This window comes from Marmota monax, unplaced genomic scaffold, assembly GCF_021218885.2.
Source record: "Marmota monax isolate L192 unplaced genomic scaffold, Marmota_monax_Labrador192_F-V1.1 WCK01_AAM20220418_F8-fsc00226, whole genome shotgun sequence".
NCBI classification, from domain to species: Eukaryota; Metazoa; Chordata; class Mammalia; order Rodentia; family Sciuridae; genus Marmota; species Marmota monax.
The window spans coordinates 2,402,613-2,422,694 of NW_026693142.1; the positions used below are offsets into that span (position 1 = coordinate 2,402,613).

At 47.8% G+C, this 20,082-nt stretch overlaps 1 long non-coding RNA gene across 1 annotated transcript; it reads right to left on the reverse strand.

The window, feature by feature from the left end:
• Nucleotides 1-10,492: 10,492 nt before the first annotated feature.
• On the reverse strand, nt 10,493-16,331 carry LOC131424588 (uncharacterized). Its single transcript, XR_009227885.1, has 2 exons — nt 15,955-16,331; nt 10,493-10,944 (listed from the first exon to the last, which is right to left on the reverse strand). It is a non-coding gene; the product is annotated as an uncharacterized LOC131424588 (long non-coding RNA).
• Between the last annotated feature and the right edge of the window lie 3,751 nt (nt 16,332-20,082).

Here is a 20,082-nt window from a genome sequence, read left to right on the forward strand (position 1 = left end):
GAGTTTTCTTTATATAAAATGATGTCATTTTCAAACAAACAATTTTCTTTCTTTTTTTTTCAATTTGGAAGCATTTTATTTTTTTCTCTTGCCTAATTTTTCTGGCTAGGACTTGTAGCACTATGTTAACTAGAAATGTTCAAGTGGGCTTCTTTGTCTTGTTCCTGATTGTAGAAGAAAAGCTTTCAGCTTTACACCCTTGTGGGTGTCTTAACTGTGGAATTTATCACATATGGAATTTATTATGTTAAATAAGGTCAGTTCCTGGGCTACCTTTGTAGAATGTGTTTACCAGGAAAGGACATTAATTTTGGCTAATGCTTTTTATGCATCTAGTGAGAAGATCATATGGTTGTTTCCTTCCTTCATTTAAAGTTGGGTATCACATTTATTGATTTGTGCTGTTGAACCATCCTTGCATCCTGGGGATGGATCCCACTGGATCATGGCCAACGATCCTCTCGATGTGTTCTTGAACTTGTTACCAGTGTTTTGCTGAAGAGGTTGGCATCTGTGTCCCTTGGGGATCTTAGCCTGCCGTTTTCTTTTCTGGCAGGCTTCTTATCGGCTTTGGTGGCAGGGTAATGTTGGATGGAAAAATGAGTTGGGAAGTGCTTCCTAAGAGATGTCTTTAAGATCTTGAACTTGCTTTTGCAGGCCGTGTCTCAAGATGAATCCCAGTAAGGTCCCGAGCGGCTGTGGACTCCAGCCTCTCCACTTCCCACTCAAGCTGTGAGGTGGGAGACGCCCAGCGGTTGACCCAGACCAGAGCAGTGAAGTATGCACTGCAGGAGGACATGGCCACAGTTGGGGAAGGGGCGGGTGGAATCCCAGCGAGGTAATTGTGGAATGCTGCCAAGTTCGTGCTGGGAGCCTCCGTGTTTGCCTGTTGAGCATTAAAATACCATGAATCATTGACAAGAAACCAAACAGTGCTAGGTCTATATAACAATCTGAACTCATATTGCTCCAAGTAAAATCAAATTAGAAGCCTTTCCCCAATTAGATTACGCAAACGCTGACACAGAGCAGAGCGGTGTTGGCTGCTTGCACACCGGCAACCCCACCTTACACCTCGAACAGCACAGATACCCTCAAGCACACCGGTCTCAACACCGGGTTGTGTCAACATTTTCCCTCTAGATAATAAATATGAGACCAGCACACACTGCTTTTAATTGCATCGATAAACTGGGATTAACCCCCAAGTCAGGCTTCACTATTGCAATTAAATGTCCTCAAATAAATGGTTTCCTCAATAAACAAATGGAAGGGGCTGTGTTTGTCCTGAGTAATAGCAGGTGTAATATTTTACTGGCTAAAGCTAAGTATTAAGTGGAATCACTTGCTAGCCCTGATTTATTTTCTGAGATCGGAAAGTCATTTTTCATACGTCATGCGCTGCTTCAGTACTGTATAAACAGCTAATAATGCACTAAATCAATGCAGCATGACCTTGCCTTTCACCTAAAGCCACCAAGCCTCAAAAACCCAGAGTTGGGGTTTCTCCTGGGAGCCACAGAAGATGGCTGTCCTGGACAGATGGCTGGTTGACTCCTCGTTAGTGTCTGGTCTTCAGCTTCCAGGATTCAAAATTCAAGAATTACATAAAAACCTCCTGAGTCATTAAACACTCCAGTCACTTTTTATGGACTTGTAGCTCAGCCGGTTTTCTGGTTGCTGTGGACCAGCTGAAAGGCTCGTCCTTCAGGGAGGCCACGGAGGGACCTGCCGCTGTGTGTCTGCTGGGCTGCTCCCTTTAGGGCCTGGTTGCTGTCATGAACTCTCATGGGACATTCTCAGCCACGGTGTGCACTTTGGAGGAATGCCACCTCAGCGCTGATGCTGGTGGACAGGTGGGCAGTCCAGCTGGTCAGAGCAGTCCTTCATGTTCCAGGGGCAGGGAAGGGAGTGTCCTGGAAGACAGGGGTGAGGATTGTGTTATTTCTCAAATACTAGACCCGATTCCCTCTGCAGAACCAGTACTGTCCTTGTTCTGTTCTAGCACACAGGCTGTGGGCTCGTGTTTTCTAAATGGAGAGTGGCAATTTGTGAGAACAGGACAACTAAAATGAGCCAATTACTGGTTGTCATATTTATTTAGTTTTTTTTTTAATTTGTGTATTCTTTTCCTCTGGCTTCTTAGTGAAATATCTAATAATGAGAATTTATAGTCTATGCATTTGGCGTTCATTATAAATCATGGATTTATTTGTATATAATCTTTCCATAATTTATTTGATCAGTTACTTCTTGAAATTTGCAGCAAAGAAGAACCTCTCCTTTGTGCCCATAAACCTTATATTTGCATAACAAACTATTTAAAATAATGCATTGTTTTTTAAAAACTTCATCAAATACATGTTGAGCTGCTGGTACCCAGGAGAGTGGTAGGCCTGCAGCCCTGAGTTGGGACAATCCCAGCGATTAACCTTGCACTGTGTTGAGCCAGCCGGGGAGGACCTGCTCTCCCTGCCCCAGGGCTCCCCCATGGTTGGCTGGAGGTCTGCAGCCCCCCGTGGGTGTCGACTTTTCTGGACAGTAATTTAGGGCACATTTTAATCACGATAATCGCTGTCACCTCTTCATCATCCTGAATGATCACCCAGCTGCACTTATCTTTAGTTAGTGAATCTTTTGCACTTACGTTGCCACGAGGTGAAAATGCTTGCTTGGCTCCTACACAGACAAAAAAATATGCATAGGAAGTGTCTCATGACTTGAATATATCAAAACAACCTTCCTTTAACTGATGGCCTATAACTTAAGAAATAGAGTTCGCCTCTCCCAAATGATTATAAAACATTTTTAGATGACAAAGGGTATCAGAGGAAGAAGATGAGATATTTAACATGTGGGACCTTTTTCAGAGCTTGAATGTGTCTGTAGATAATTGTGAGCTCCTAGGAATACTTGATGGGAAATATATTGACAATACAATTTTTCTTTGGAAAGGGATTGTAATTATTGCAAATTTGGTTTAATAATTAAATTAATAAGGATGATTTGATGTGAGCGTGGGCCTCTTAATGATATACAGAACTAATAAGATCTGCTTGCCAGCTAAAGAGGTTTTAAAAGACTGCATCTGGCGATCTGCAGTTGTGGACCCACCTGCCCTGTATTAATACAATGTGAACCTCCATATTAAAATGCATTCAAGTTTCTGGAAACAAAAGAAAAACAAATATGAAACAATTCACAACAGTATCTTTATGTTACAGTTGTGAATGGAAAAGTTAGATGATTTTTCGTAAAATGTGGCACCATGATGTGTGCCCGTAGCCCCCGCCTTGCAAGAGATTGAGGCAGGAGAATCACGGGAGCCCAGGAGGCCAGGCTGGATCGCACAGGACACTCCCAGGCTCTCTCTCATTTAAAACAATTTTAGGAATCCATTAGGAATAAGCTACTGACTCAGAACAGGATCTTACTAGTCAGTGATACAGCAGGAGCACAGGGAACAGGACAGGGGGCGCAGTCAGTGGGGGAGCATGTGGCTAGTATTTCTGGGCCCTGGGGTCGATGGCAGTGTGGGGGGTGCTCGAAGACACTTGGCCACATTTTGCATATTCCGTGGGCTGGTGATACTTCACAGAAGAAGCCGTCCCCTGGGACCCAGCTGACCTTTGCAGCTGGACAGGTCCAGGTACACACGCAGCTCTCCGGCAGCTTGTCCCCTGACCCGGGCAACTTCCTTGATCCTTCACTGCTCCAGTTTCCTTATCTCTACGGCGGAGATACTGTACGTCAACCCCAGGCAGGATGTGGGGACACTAGGGCATGTGTGGGGAATGCCTGTGCGTAGCAGGTGCTTGGAGCATGCAGGCTCCTTCACGGGGCACCTTCTGTTCCATGTTAACTAGTCGTGCCTGGTGGTGGTGGTGGTGGTGGGACTTGTAAGGGGGCACATGCCTGAAACCTGAAATGGAGAGCCAGAGGCCGCCTGTGCTGGCCTGGAGCACGTGCCAGGCAGTGGCCTGAGCCCCTCTGTGCTTCTGTGAGAGCATTTCCATGGTGCCCGTTTCACCATCTGGAGACTGAGGCTCAGAGAGAGCAGGAGCCTGGCAGGAAGTCAGATTCACCCCAGAGTTAGGCTGTGTCTCATTTGCTGTTTTCCCTCAGGACACGCAGGCTGGAGTGAGAAGGGACCAGGGTTGGCTCTACTTGGGTGACAGGTGCACTGGCCAGGCAGCCAGGGAGTCTGCTGGATTCTCCCTGGACCTTGGTTTGGAGGTTCACAGTGGTGGCTGCTCCGGCTGTGACCAGGAGGGAATCCTGACTCCCCCTCCTGATTGGCCCTTTTGGGTCAAGTGAGGAGAATGGAGTAGCTCAGGCTGATCTGCCAGGCCCGCAGGAAGGGGTCTTTCCAAAGCCGCGCCTGCCGCGCCTGCCGCGCCTGCCGCGCCTGCCGCCAACCTGTGTGAGCCAAGGCAGCTTTGGTTTTGGTGGTGCCAGGGATTAAACTAGGGCCTCACACATGACAGGCAGATGGTTTTCCACTGAGCTATGTACCCAGCCAGGTACAGGCATTTTCTGGGCACAGAGAGCCACAGAACATGGGGCAGCCAGTGGCATCCTCCAAGTCCTGGTTCAGGGTGACAGAGCTGGTGCACCTGCCATCAGGACGAGAGCCCACGTGTGTCCAAGCCCAGAGCCAGCGTCTGCACATGTGGGAGTCTGTCTCCTGGGCAGGATGGGGCCCAGCCCCAGGGACGGCAGGTAACAGAGCTGGATCAGGGGCACTGAACCCCGACCAGACCAACGACCAACACACTGTCGGCAAGGCGAGGCTTCAGACAGCAGGCTCAGGGGCATCCCAAAGCCTCCTCTGTCACCTCTCAGAGGGACACAGGGCAGAGCACAGCTGGGCACATGAGAAGGGAGGTGCCCGGTGCCTCAGGCCAGAGCAAGAACAGAAATCAGCAACTGGGGGGCAGGATCTGGGGACAGGAGCTGAGGCCAGTTGTGAGAGGGTCACGTCCCCGCCTCACAGGCTCCCACACACCCGCCTGCAGGAGGTGCCTGGGCAGAGGCATCCAGAGCTCCCAAGCCTGGCTTGGGTGTGCCACGGGAGGGCCCTTGGGGCCTATCGTGGCGACACCAGCAGTTTCACGGGAGGTGGAACTGTCCACAGCATGGTGGCTTGGCCACTTTCATCTTCAGAGGACATGTAGACGCTGAGTGCCATTTATCAAACAATGTTTAGTAAAAAATTAATTTCCCAAGAGGTTTCTCTATGTTACTCTAATTGCTTTTCCTTGACTAACTAATTTTTTAAATTGCAGTTTTATGAAAAAAAATACAAATATTTCTGGATGAGAAGTGTCTCAGTGGGAATACAGCTTTCAGAGAGGTTTGTAATCTTTATATCTGGGTTTATATATTACCCTTCTATTGACACTACTTTTTGATTAATATTGTGTATAACATTCCTTAATGCATCAGCAGAATTAATTATGCAGAAACATTCAGGCACACGGACATTATATTGATGAAATGACGTTTTATTGACAAAATGACAGTTTAATACCGAGCTTTCCTGAGGCCGTATATCTAATCGATCGCCTCAATCCTGGTAGCAAACCTGTCGGAGTAAGAGTGAGGTAAATCTGTCCTGTCTTTACTCTGAACTCTTGGCAGATCTGGCTGGGCACCAGAGAAGTGGGCGATATACTCTGTACAATGGCCTGATCTGGGTCGACCTTTTGCACAAATGCCGCAGCCCCTTCCCCCCTGGTGTGTATGTTGGATTATTGTATTTTTACAGAATTCTGTAGTTTTCACTTTAGGCTGGCTCAGGCCTGCTTGTCCTGTCTCATGGCCTGCATTGTCCCCTCCCCCTGTCCCCAGTACCTAGACTGTGGCCTTTTTTGGAGAGAGGGTCTTTGCTGGTCATCAGGGTGGGTCCTAGCCCACGAGCACTGGCGTCCTCACACGGCAGGGAGGTTGGACCTGGAGGTATGGGGTGCAGGCTGCAGCAGTGCTGCTGTGAGCCAGCTGATCCCGGAAGCTGGCGGGAGGCCTGGGCCAGTCCTACCCGGCATCTGGGGGGAGTGTGGTCCTGCCACAGCTCGCCCTGGACCTGTGGCCTCCAGCCTGTGAGGGACGAATTCCCCTTGCCTCGGCCTTGCGGTCTTCACTACATTCTGCCTGAACCCCAGGAGAGGAATAGGCCCTGTTTGGGGTGAGACTTTTCTGCTTTTACCGTCTAGGGCCACGAGAGTACATGTGGTCCCCAGGACGAGGTTCCATGGTGACTGATGGCGGGGAGGGTCTTGGGTCCACCCACAGCTGGTAACCCATCAGCCACAGGGCATAGGTGCAGGTGCCAGGGTGCTGCCCGCTGGACCCTGGGTATCTCCAATGTCCTCCCCCAGGGCAGGGTCCACACAGCCCGGCAGCTGTCACAGGCACCCAGCACTGCTGCTGTTCCTTATCTGCACCACAGCCCCACGAGGCTGCAGTGGTGACCCACGGGGCCGGCAGGCCAGTGCACCCCACCCAGGCAGAGTCAAGAAGCGGCCTGGGACAGCAGGGTGAGGTGGGCATGGGCATTCACGTCCTCAGCATGCAGGGGTCGTCTCAAGGACAGAGCGTTTGCGTCTGCCCCAAGACAGTATTCCTGGGGCCAAGAGCTGGTCAGCAGCTGCTGCGGGCGCCAGCAGCTCCGCTTGGCATCTGGGGTTGGAGATGCTGGTTTCAAGCCATTTTCTCTGCTGATGGGAATCACTTCCTCTCCCAGCACTATCTTAATTGGCAATTTCAGCAAAGAGGTCTAAGAACGAATGAGGATCATTATTCGTACCGTTCCATCAGCTCTTCTGTGCCACGAACATTTATCAGAAGGGCCACACAGATATCTATCACGATTAGCGACACTGCCAAGGTCCTCAGTCACTCCTCCATTATCCGGGGTCAGTGGCTGTGTTGGCAAATCATCCGTGCCCCGGCCTTGGGTTCTGCTTCTCCCTGGTGCTCCTGGGCAAGCTGGCAGACTCGAGGCCGCTAGCAGTGACCGCTGCCCCTGTGCTGGCTCCCTGGGGTGTGCTGGCCCTCCACGCAGAGCGAGGCCCCTCCTGCTCTGGTCAGTTCAGGCCTACAGCAGTTCTTGTCCACACGGAAACTTGGTTTAGTTCAGTTCGACTTAAAACAGCGGCCACTCCTGCTCTAGGGAAACATCCTCTTGGAGACCACGTCTTAAGGCCTTCATTGTGAAGGTCGGTCCTGTATCTACAAGTGGTTTTCTTTGTCTCTTTGGACCATGGCAGAGATGGTTGGAGAAGCGGTGGAAGCCACCTTTGTGTCCTCTGAACCGTCCTCATTGGGCGAATAGGACAGCACTGAGCCGCTTGTCTCTGGCTCAAATCCGATTCCCGTGCTCTGCGGAGCTGCTCAGAGGGCCGTGTTCGGTGGTCCACACTTGACTCTGGGAAGCAGCTCTGGTCAGCAGCCAAGGAGTGGGGCAGACCGCTCACTACCGCTCGGGCCTCCACCTGGTGTCTGTGCTGACCTGGAGGCCTGCCTCACTGCCTCCTGCTGCTGTCCAGAGCCCGTGGGAAGGAGGCCACTAGCCCTGAAGGCCTGGGCCATGCATGAAGTCAAGCAGGACCAGTTTCAGCCTAAGGGCCAGCCTGCTTCCTGGGTCCTATGTCAAAACCAACCCAGCTCTGTTATAGCACCTTTGCCAAGATAGTGCTGAAAAATGGTGCCTCGTTTTTTCTTTCTTCAGGGATACTGAGTTTTTAAGAGTCTATGTTATTGATGTTTGCATTTTCTTTTAGATAATGCCCCACCATTTTTGTAGAAGCTTCAGTGAGAAGGCCATACGCTGCTCCTCTTTATTTTGTGTGTATGTGCTAATGGGATTGAAACCAGAGGTGCTCACCACTGAGCCACATCCCCAGCCCTTCTTAGTTTTTATTTTTATTCTGAGACAGGGTCTCGCTAAGTTGCTTAGAGCCTTGCTAAATTGCTGAGGCTGGCTTTGAACGTGTGATCCTCCTGCTTCAGCCTCCCTAGCCGTTGGTGTTACAGCTTTCCCACCACGCCTGGTTGCTGCATCTCTTTAAAGTGTCCGATTCGACAAGTTCTGATGTAAGCGTACAACTGTGGTGAAGCCATTGACGAGCATGTGCTTCACCCCCAAATCGTCCTTGTGCTTTTTTGAAATCCCCCCCCTTCTTACTTTTTACCTCATCCAATCACTGACGCGGCTCGTCCCTGCGGCTGCATTTGACCTCCTAGAGTCTGAGCTCATGCAGTCTGCACCTCTGGGTGCTCCCTTGTCCTGCCTCTTTCACTCAGAGTCATTATTTTGAGATGCAGCCACCTTACCTCATCTGTCAGTATCAGTACTCCATTCACTTTCCTTTATCCCTTTAAAAAATTATAGTAAGGGGAAACACTGGAGAGTTATATTGGCCAAATTATACTGGAATATTCATGTGCATGTACAAATATATAATAACAAATTCCACCATTATGTACAACAATAATGCACCAATAAAAATAGGAAAATTGGTAATAAATATTCTTAGTAATGTCTTGCCATTTCCCTTCATAGATGGTCAGATTTTTATTGATTTATAAAAGTTCTTTATATGTGGGAAGATTTGCCCTTTAGTTATCACATATTTTGCAAATATTTTTCCCAAATATTTATTTAAGGGCTAGGGTTATGGCTCAGTGGTAGAGCGCTTGCCTAGCATGTGTGAGACACTGGGTTCGATTCTCAGCACCACATAAAAATAAATTTTAAAAACTGAAGGTCCAAATACTTATTTAAAATTTAATCTTTAACACATACATCACTATTTATCCAGGTGCAGTGGTACACGCCTGTAATCCCTGTGACTTGGGAGGCTGAGGTCGAGTGGTCTTGGGCCTAACCTTGCTGGTCTCTTCCTGCTGCCCAGACATCTGCTCTGCTGCCCTGCCCCACCTACATCCCCCTCTGTGGCCACTGATGGCTTCTCCTCTGAATGCCTAATGCCTTACCCCAGTCAGTGTCCCAACCTCTTAACCCTGACAGCCACAGCTTCTCCCGGACATTTTACAGACAGGATCATGCAGCATGTGATGTTTCACGTCTGGCTTCTTTCACTCAGCATGTTTTCAAGTTCATCCATGTTGACAGGCATCACTGCTTCCTCCCCCCATCCTGCACCTCTCCCCCATCCTGCACCTCTCCCCCATCCTGCACCTCTCCCCATCCTGCACCTCTCCCCCATCCTGCACCTCTCCCCCCATCCTGTACCTCTCCCCCATCCTGCACTGCCGCAGTCTGGCTGGGCACAAATCACGAGCCACTGAAGCAGGAACAAACTTTATTTTTAAACTGCAGGAAAACACTTCACACAGCTCCCGGGGAATCCTCCCGAACGCGCCAGGAGGCTTGTCCAGGAACCCCAGCCGGAAAAATCTCTCCCGGAAATCCCTCCTCCTGCACTTCCCCAACCAATGGGAACTCTCGGGGAATCCCTGGAAATCCCCATGAGAACTCCAAAATAGTGCGAGAACTCAAAAGTTGCGGCAGAGGCGGATAGTAATGCCTCGCCTGTCAATCAATACTGTTGGCAAAATGCCAGGGGCCATACAGACTCGGCCGTGGCTCTCAGCATCTCCCCCTTTTTGTTTAATTAAACAACAAGCAATGTGGCTTAGGGACCGTGCCTGTTAGGCAGTCCAATTCAACATATGGTCCTTACCCGTCATCGGATGAACTGACCTCTAGGCGTCAGCCTCCTGTCTTAGGTTGGTACCACTGCAATTGGATCATACCCGTCACTGACTACCGGTCCAGCATACAGCCATACTTGTGGATAGGCCTTTGCACCAGTGGGGGGGTGAGGTTCTTTGCCTCACCTCTGTTGGCCCCCAAATTTTAGACCATCACTAGTAGAAGGGAGGAGGATGCAAAATGCCATGACACTAAGCCAATTGAGGGCTCCTTTGAAAAATTGTACCACCGGTGACACCATCAGCAAAAATACTCCAGCACTACCACAATTCGCTGTACCAACAGATAGTTCACAATACATACAAATGATACATAGTCCAGGCAAGGTCTGCAAGCAATTCAAAGCAGAGGAATCTGTCAATATGTCCATTTCCTCCCAAAGTAAATCAACTCCTTAATTGAGCATTACTTGTTGAGTTATTATTCATTGATGCATCAGTTTTTACAGTTTGTTGTGATAACTATCGAAGAAGCTGTAGTTTGGTTTTATCTTTGTCTTCACCGGCACTGGGATGAAGATAGGAATTCTGGCAATGATGCTAAGAAAAAAATTATGTAACATTCCAACAGGCACTAAGAAAACAATTTTTTGAACAATTTACATTATCCTGAACAGAATTATTAAATATAATGAGAAGGAAAGGTGAAAGTAAACAAACAGATCTGTTAACCTCCTTATTTGTTCACATATTAAAACAATTTTCAACAGCTGTTTACCCAATCTAAATTAAACCATTAAAATCACATGAATAAAAAAAATTTGGATCCATTTATTCATGAGCGCTCCTCATATATGATATATGGACATACACACATACAGACATACAACACAAAACAGAAGTGTGCACACATAACATACAACACATAAGACAATAGTAAAGGCCTTGTAGCTTTACCTAGGTGAAATCTCCATTGCAATGCTTAAAAACTCCACAGTCAAAAAATAAAACTGATCAGAAAAACATTATCCTAGGTCTGTATGAGCTCAAAAATAAAATAGAACTTTATGATGTGGGAAAAGGCAAATAATAAAATAAATATTGAAAAAAACATCCTGGTTAATCACCGTCGCAGATGTAAGAATAGCCAAACTGGAGTTCTGGATATCAGCTGTTATGGATTTGAGTCAAATCATCTTCCTTTTGGCCTGTAGAAATTGTTTTAGTTAATCTCTCTGGAATCCAAATCGGCTGCTGTTCTCCCTGTGGAAAAACACAAACAGAACCCCGACTCCAGACAATCACTGGGTCAGGACCTTTCCATTGTCCTGTTAGAATATCCTTCCAAAGTACCTTAGGCTTATGTACATTTTTTGGACACATATGCCTTTCCGCAGCACTAAGCCCTGAGGAATCCAAATTTAAAAAGTTTAGAGTAAAAAGGGTTATTTTAAGTTTATCTTTGGGTGACATATACCCCTTTCCAATTCCCTCTTTTTGCTTTAGTAAGTACATTTTAATAGTTTGATGAGCTCTTTCAACTATGCCTTGTCCCTGTGGATTGTATGGAATTCCTGTTATATGAGTAATGCCAAATGATGAGCAAAATTGTTTAAAAGAGGTAGAAATATAACCAGGACCATTATCTGTTTTTAACTGTTTTGGAACGCCCACAGTGGCAAAATTTTGTAAGCAATGAGCTATAACATCTTTAGTTTTTTCTCCGGAATGAAGGGAGCCCATCAAAAATCCGGAAGAAGTATCAACTGTAACATGCAAATATTTTAATTTTCCAAATTGTGGCAAGTGTGTGACGTCCATCTGCCAAATATGGTTAGGTATCAGTCCTCTAGGATTGACTCCAAGATTAACTTGTGGTAAAAAGGTCACACAATTTTGACATTGTTTTATTATTTGTCTAGCTTGTTCCTTAGTTATTTTAAAACGCTTTTGTAAAGTATTAGCATTGACATGGAACCTTTTATGAAAATGTGTAGCTTCTTCTAGTGTAGAGAAAATATGTATGTCATGTGTAGTTTTATCTGCTAAATCGTTGCCCAAACTAAGGGCTCCAGGCAATCCTGTATGTGCTCTGATATGTCCTATAAAGAATGGATCTTTTCTGTCCCAGATTAGACTTTGTATAGTGGAAAGCAAAGAGAAAACAGTAGAGGAAGGGGAAATCCTGCCAGCATCTTCAAGGGATACTATAGCATTAACTACATACTGACTATCAGAGAATAAATTAAATACAGAATCTTTAAACATCACAAAAGCTTGTAAAACTGCATTAAGCTCTACCTTTTGAGCTGATTGTTTGGGTACTAAAAATGTAAAAGTTTGATCAGGGGTAACTACTGCTGCTGTACCATTATTTGACCCATCAGTGAATACATTTGGAGCATTCATGATAGGGGTTTTTCTTGTCATTTTTGGAAAAACTACAGGATGCGAAGACCAAAAAGACAACAAAGGATTAGATGGTAAGTGATTATCAAATGAAACATTAGATTTACACATGATTATTGCCCAAGTATTTAACTCATTAGCTAACTCATCAATTTGATCCATAGTATATGGAGTAATAATTTTATTGGGAGAAATTCCAAACACTCCCTTTGCTGCTTTTATTCCTTTGAGTATTAATTGTCCTACAGCCTCAGGATACCTAGTAAGAATAGTGTTAGGAGAATAAGATAAATGTATCCACAATAATGGACCTTCTTGCCAAAATACTCCTGTAGGAATATTTTTTGTTGGTATTACAATAAATAATAAAGGCAAAGTTATATCAATTCTATCCAAATGCATATTTTCCATATATGTTTCAATAATTTTTAATGCCTTTCTTGCTTCAGGCGTTAACATGCGGGGTGAATTTGGATCTGATGGACCTTTTAGGATATCAAATAAAGGTCCCAACTCTCCTGTTGGTATGCCTAGATAAGGCCTTATCCAATTTATGTCTCCTAATAACTTTTGAAAGTCGTTAAGTGATTTGAGTTGATCTACTCGTATTTGAATTTTTGGTGGACGGACCATGGTTGAGGATAATAGAACTCCTAAATAATTAATTGGAAAATTTAATTGTACTTTATCTATTGCTATCTCTAGATTATAATTTTTTAATAAATTTGTAAGTGTGGCATAACATTCTAGCAATGTGTTTTTATCTTTGTGTGCTAACAATACATCATCCATATAGTGAAATATTTGTAGTTTAGGATTTTGATTTCTAAGTGGCTGGATTGCTTTGTTAACATAAATTTGACACATAGTTGGGCTGTTAGCCATCCCTTGAGGGAGTACTTTCCATTCATATCTCTGATCAGGACCTTCATGATTCAGTGCAGGGATAGTAAATGCAAAATGTGGACTATCCTCAGGATGAATTGGAATTGAAAAAAAACAATCTTTAATATCTATAGCTAAAACGTACCAGGTTTTTGGCAAAGCAGACAATTGAGGAATCCCTGATTGAGCAGGTCCCATAATAACCATCTCATTATTAATGGCTCTTAAATCTTGCAATAATCTCCATTTACCAGATTTCTTTTTAATGACAAAAATGGGAGTATTGTAAGGAGATACGGAAGGTTGTATATGTCCCTCCGCTAATTGTTGTTTGACCAGGTCATGGGCTGCTTGTATCTTTTCTTTAGTCAGGGGCCACTGAGGAACCCATACTGGTCTATCTGATTTCCAAGTAATTTTTATTGCCTCAGTGACCCCTTCTGAAAACCCAGTCCATGTCTATTTATTCCCTGATCTATCTGAATTGGTGCTGCTATGCCTTGTTCTCCTAATCTTTTTTCTTTCCTGAAACCTTGTCTAGCCCTAATAGTGGGCGCATTTGGATTGATGTTATTTGTTAATGTCAAACCTAATTGATCTAGGACATCTCGTCCCCATAAATTTATAGGAAGATGATCCAATACATATGGCTGTATAGTTCCTTCACATCCTTCAGGATCCTTCCAATCTAATACCATTGCACTTCTATGGGGATTAGTCGCCACTCCTAGGCCTCGAAGCGTTTGAGTGGCTTGTTGTAACGGCCAATGTTTTGGCCATTCTTGACGAGATATGATGCTAAGGTCTGCACCTGTATCCAGTAGTCCATTAAATTCATGTCCTTGAATATTTAGTTTTAGCATGGGACGAGAATCTAAATTTAAAGACAGCATAGCCCAATCTACACCTGTGGAGCCTAATCCCCTGGAACCTCTTTCTATAGTACTACTGGAAAATTTATCATGTAGGCTGGGTATTATTAATAACTGTGCTATTCTATCTCCTGGTGAAATTACTGATATACCCTTTGGAGAGCTAGCTATAATTTTTATTTCACCTTCATAATCGGGATCAATTACCCCGGGACATATCATAAGTCCTTTTAGCGTAGAAGAACTGCGTCCTAACAATAAGCCTACTGTTCCTTGGGGAAGAGGTCCTTTTACTCCTGTGGGAATGATTTGAACTCCCATCTCTGGAGTTAGTACTGCTCTGGCGGAGGCGCAGATGTCCAACCCTGCGCTTCCTCTGGTTCGTCTGATGAGAGATCTGATGGATAATGTGTCCTGGGCACTACCCTGATGGTGTTGCTGGGTTCCTCCATGGTGTTTCTGGGTTCCTCCAGTGCCCCGTACATTTGTGGTCGTGGGCCCCGGAGCATTGGGCCCCCCTGTCCGTTTTTTGGCAATGGAGCTCGATGCCTTTCTCCACGATATCGTGGGTAAACACTTGGTCCTTGTCTGTTTTTTGATAACGGAATACCCTCTATGGTGGTTTGAGAACGGCATTCATTAGCCCAATGTTTCCCTCTACGGCATCGTGGGCAAATACCCGGTATTCTATTCGTTTGATATCTAGCTTTGTTAAACCCTCCTCCTATGGGGCAACTCCTTTTAAAATGTCCTGTTTGATCACAATTATAGCATGTTTTTGGCCTGGCATCTAAAGCCTGTTGTACTGCTGCTAAGACTTGCCCTTGTTCATTAATGTCTCTACATAATTTAATATATGTGTTTAAATCTTCATGTCTCCATGGTCTAATGACCTCTCTGCAACAACGATTTGCTTGGTCATAAGCCAGTTGTTTTATAAATGGCATTGCCTGTTCTGTATCCCCAAAAATTCTGGAAGCTGCTTGAATAAGCCTATCTACAAATTCAGCGTAAGGTTCATTAGTTCCTTGTATTACCTTAGATAATTGACCTTGTAAACCTCCATGCCCCTGTAAAGTTTTCCATGCCCTAACCGCATCTACAGCAATTTGTGCGTATACGCCAGGATCATATTCAATTTGTTGCCGTTGACCCTCATAAGGCCCTTTTCCTAACAACATATCTAGATTTCTTTGAGGGTAACCGGCTGCTGCATTTCGTCTAGCTGTCTCCCTGCAAAATTCCTCATTGGCAACCTTCCATAACAAATATTGTCCTCCATTTAGCACAGATTTACACATACTAGCCCAATCTGCTGGCGTCATGTCCAAGTTGGTAATGGATTCGACCATGCTTACAGTGAACGGTGCTTGAGGACCATAGGTTGTTACAGCCTCCTTTAACTGCTTCACTGTTTTGAAATCTAAAGCACGGTGAATTCGCTGCCCTCCTGCCTGCTCAAGTACAGGGCATGCTAATCTTTGAGGTCCTGTCTCAGGATCCCATCTATCAACTACGGGGTTTGAGGGCCACTCAGCTATCTCCATACGGGGAGCTGTTGGTTGAATTACGCCCTCTGGTGATAGAACGGTGTTAGTAGCAGCCTCCTGTTGTAGCTTTTTCCCTAATAGCTGTTTCTCCTCTAAGCTTTCTTCCTTTAAATTTTCTTCCTCTGTCTGACTAGCTTGAGAGACCTTCTCTTTTGCTTGATCTAAAATGTCTTTCTCCATGGTCTGAACCTCTAACAATTTACTTAACACTCTTTCAGTTTGTTTTTTACTAATTTCTAATCTGTTATAAAGATAACGCAACCCAGTAAGATAACACAAAACAAAACCGAAACAGGATGAAACAAAAACGGAACAAAAAATCGTTGTATCAATTTTCCTATTTTCTTGACATGTGCATTTGTGGTCTATTTCTATCTCTTCCTCAGGGGTGAACAACTTCAAACCTTGAGCCAACCATTTTTCCCAATCTGCCTGAGAAAATTCTAGGGATAGGCAGCTTGAAACAAACACAAAACAAATCAAAACAAGAACACATTGTTTTTTAAAATGGTCGCCCATTCTCTCGCCTTCCCTTAGGGGCAAGCAATTTCACTTACCCCGAAGCTTCAGACGTTCCCCGAACGGGCCGCCAAATGCCGCAGTCTGGCTGGGCACAAATCACGAGCCACTGAAGCAGGAACAAACTTTATTTTTAAACTGCAGGAAAACACTTCACACAGCTCCCGGGGAATCCTCCCGAACGCGCCAGGAGGCTTGTCCAGGAACCCCAGCCGGAAAAATCTCTCCCGGAAATCCCTCCTCCTGCACTTCCCCAACCAATGGGAACTCTCGGGGAATCCCCGGAAATCCCCATGAGAACTCCAAAATAGTGCGAGAACTCAAAAGTTGCGGCAGAGGCGGATAGTAATGCCTCGCCTGTCAATCAATACTGTTGGCAAAATGCCAGGGGCCATACAGACTCGGCCGTGGCTCTCAGCACTGCACCTCTCCCCCATCCTGCACCTCTCCCCCCATCCTGCACCTCTCCCCCATCCTGCACCTCTCCCCATCCTGCACCTCCCCCCATCCTGTACCTCTCCCCCATCCTGCACCTCTCCCCCCATCCTGCACCTCTCCCCATCCTGCACCTCTCCCCCCATCCTGCACCTCTCCCCATCCTGCACCTCTCCCCCATCCTGCACCTCTCCCCCCTCCTCCTTTTCCTCCTCCTTCTTCTCTCCCCTTCCTCTCTTTCCTCCCCTCCTCCCCCCTTCCTCCTCTCCATCCACCTCCATCTTCTCCCCCTCCTCCCCTCACTCTTTATCCTCTTTCTTTGTTTGACACGGGGATTGAACTCAGGGCACCCGACCACTGAGCCACATCCCAGTCCTATTTTACATTTTATCTAGAGACAGGGTCTTACTGAGTTGTTTAGCACCTCGCTGTTGCTGAGGCTGGCTCTGAACACGATCCTTCTGTCTCAGCCTCCCGAGCTGCTGGGATCACAGTGTGTGCCACTTTGCCTGGCCTTCCTATCTTCTTGACCCCTTCCTCTCACATGCCTCCTCTGTGGTCTTCTGCTGATTTTCTCGGCTCCATCTTCCAACTAGATGCAGAACCCAGCAGTGTCACCCCAGCCCAGTTACCTACCCTGTCCAAGCCCCTATCACCACCAGGAGAGGAGCAGAGGGCAGAGGCTCAACATAGGTTTGAGTAGATGACTAAATGTTTTCACTGGGATGAGTGAATGTGGTAGAAGATTGGCCCTCAGGGTGCCCACGTCCTGGTCACCAGGCCCTGTGACTGCTGCTACTGTCCCACCAACTGTCAGATAGGGAGAGGTTGTTGGGGTGGCCCAGGGAAAGCACAGGATCTTCAAGGGGAAGAAGGAGGAAGAAGACATAAGAGGGAGATGGACTAGGGACTGGCTGGAAGTCTGGGATCTGGGTCTCCAGGGCCCTGCTTGCTCCAGAGCCTCCCGGTCCTTGGCTCTGTGGTTGGCAGCTGCGCCTCCTGGGCTCTGCTTTGTCACCCCTGGTTCTCCCCTGCCTGTGTCTTCACATCGGCCTTCTCCTAAGGTCACAGTCTTACTGAATCAGGCTGCAGCAGGACCTCGTGCTAACCGCCGAGCTGAGCAACCTACCTCCAAGAGAGGTCGCGTTCTGAGGCTCTGGAGATTGGGACTCCCACACGTCTTCTTGGTGGGCATGATTCAATCCCTAACACCACCGTTACGGACTTTTAAGTGTGTCGAAGAAGCAAACGATATTCACGAGGCGAAGAACCAATAACGCCCAGCAATGTTAAATGTGTAGTTCAGACCCAAGGAGGCCTCAGAGACAGGAGGCTCTGTGTGGTTAAGTGAGGGTGAAAGGAACAGGGGCCGGAAGAATGGAGTTGGAGTGTTGGGAAGATCTGATAAATCCTTCCAGAGAGGGAGAATATCACGGCAAAGGCGGAGAAGAGGAAAGGAGCAGGGGCCCACCAGATCCTGGGTGCCTGTCCCAGAGGTCCGATTCTGCCATTGTGAGTGTTGGCTGCTAGAAGCCTACCACAGGGGCCAAAGGCCTGTCTCCTTGCCTTGGGGCAGGACCAACTACAGGGTGACTCATGATCTACTAAACTCACTGTTGCACAGGGTATTTCCTCCAGAGAATTTCCTTGATGACATGCACACTGTCCCTGTCATGAGCATTGTTTCTAGGGAAACAGTTTTTAACAAGATCTGTTGGACCTACCTAGCCTGCAGGAGAAAGGAGGGAAAATCAATGCATGCTGTTAAGACAGCATAGTGTGGCCGTTGCTGACCATCTCCCTTCATATTCATGTACAGAAGAAATTGGAGCCACAGGATGTGGAGCCACAGGATGTAGAGCCACAGGATGTGGAGCCCAGGACATGGAGCCACAGGACGTGGAGCCACAGGATGTGGAATCACAGAACATGAAGCCCAGATCATGGAGCTACAGGACATGGAGTCCAGGACATGGAGCCACAGGACATAGAGCCACAGCACATGGAGCCCAGGACATGGAGCCCAGGAGGTGGAGCCACAGGACGTGGAGCCCAGGACATGGAGTCATAGGACGTGGAGTCCAGGACGTGGAGCCACAGGATGTGGAGCCACAGGATGTAGAGCCCAGGACGTGGAGCCACAGCACATGGAATCCAGGACGTGGAGCCATAGGACGTGGAGTCCAGGATGTGGAGCCACAGGATGTAAAGCCCAGGACATGGAGCCCAGGACATGAAGCCCAGGACATAGAGCCACAGGACATGGAGCCCAGGACATGGAGCCACAGCACATGGAGCCACAGCACATAGAGCCACAGGACATGGAGCCCAGCACGTGGAGCTACAGGACATGGAGCCCAGGATGTGGAGCCACAGGACATGGAGCCACAGGATGTGGAGCCCAGGACAAGGAGCCACAGGACGTGGAGCCCAGGACATGGAGCCACAGGACATGGAGCCCAGGACGTGGAGCCACAGGACTGGAGCCCAGGACGTGGAGCCACAGGACGTGGAGCCACAGGACATGGAGCCCAGGACGCGGAGCCACAGGACATGGAGCCACAAGATGTGGAGCCACATGACGTGGAGCCCAGGACATGGAACCCAGGACATGGAGCCACAAGACATGGAACCCAGGACATGAAGCCACAAGACATGGAGCCACAGGACATGAAGCCCAGGATGTGGAGCCATAGGACATGGAGCCCAGGACGTGGAGCCACAGGACTGGAGCCCAGGACATGGAGCCACAGGATGTGGCGCCACAGGACATGGAGCCCAGGACATGGAGCCACAGGATGTGGAGCCCAGGACATGGAGTCTAGGACGTGGAGCCACAGGATGTGGAGCCACAGGATGTGGAGCCACAGGACATGGAGTCTAGGACATGGAGCCACAGGACGTGGAGCCACAGGACATGGAGCCACAAGTCGTGGAGCCACAGGACATGAGCCCAGGATGTTGAGCCACAGGTCATGGAGTCCAGGATGTGGAGCCACAGGTCGTGGAGCCACAGGACCTGGAGCCACAGGACGTGGAGCCACAGGACATGGCGCCCAGGACGTGGAGCCACAGGACGTGAAGCCACAGGACATGGAGCCACAGGATGTAGAGCCAGAGGACATGAAGCCACAGGATGTGGAGCCCAGGACGTAGAGCCATAGGTCATGGAGCCACAGGACGTCGAGCCACAGGTCGTAGAGCCCAGGATATGAAGCCACAGGATGTGGAGCCACAGGACATGGAGCCCAGGACGTAGAGCCACAGGACGTGGAGCCCAGGACATGGAGTCTAGGACATGGAGTCACAGGACGTGGACCCCAGGACGTGGAGCCACAGGACGTGGAGCCCAGGACATGGAACCACAGGATGTGGAGCCATAGGACATGGAGCCACAGGACGTGGAGCCACAGGATGTGGAGCCCAGGACATGGAGCCCAGGACGTGGAGCCCAGGACGTGGAGCCTAGGATGTGAAGCCACAGGACGTGGAACCACAGGTCATGGAGCCACGGGACGTGGAGCACAGGATGAGCAGCCAGCGAGGAACACAAGGCCATGCCCAAGGTCCTGGATCTGACTCCACATGCTAGCTGTCCTTCCTACTTCAGTCACTTACACAGGTGTCTTCTGACTGTGGGGTGGGAAAGTAGCTGGTGAGCAAGCAGAGGAGGAGCAGCGTGGCTCTGGGTCTCCGAGGAGGAGGTCCAGCAGCAGAGGCCCTCCTCGCCC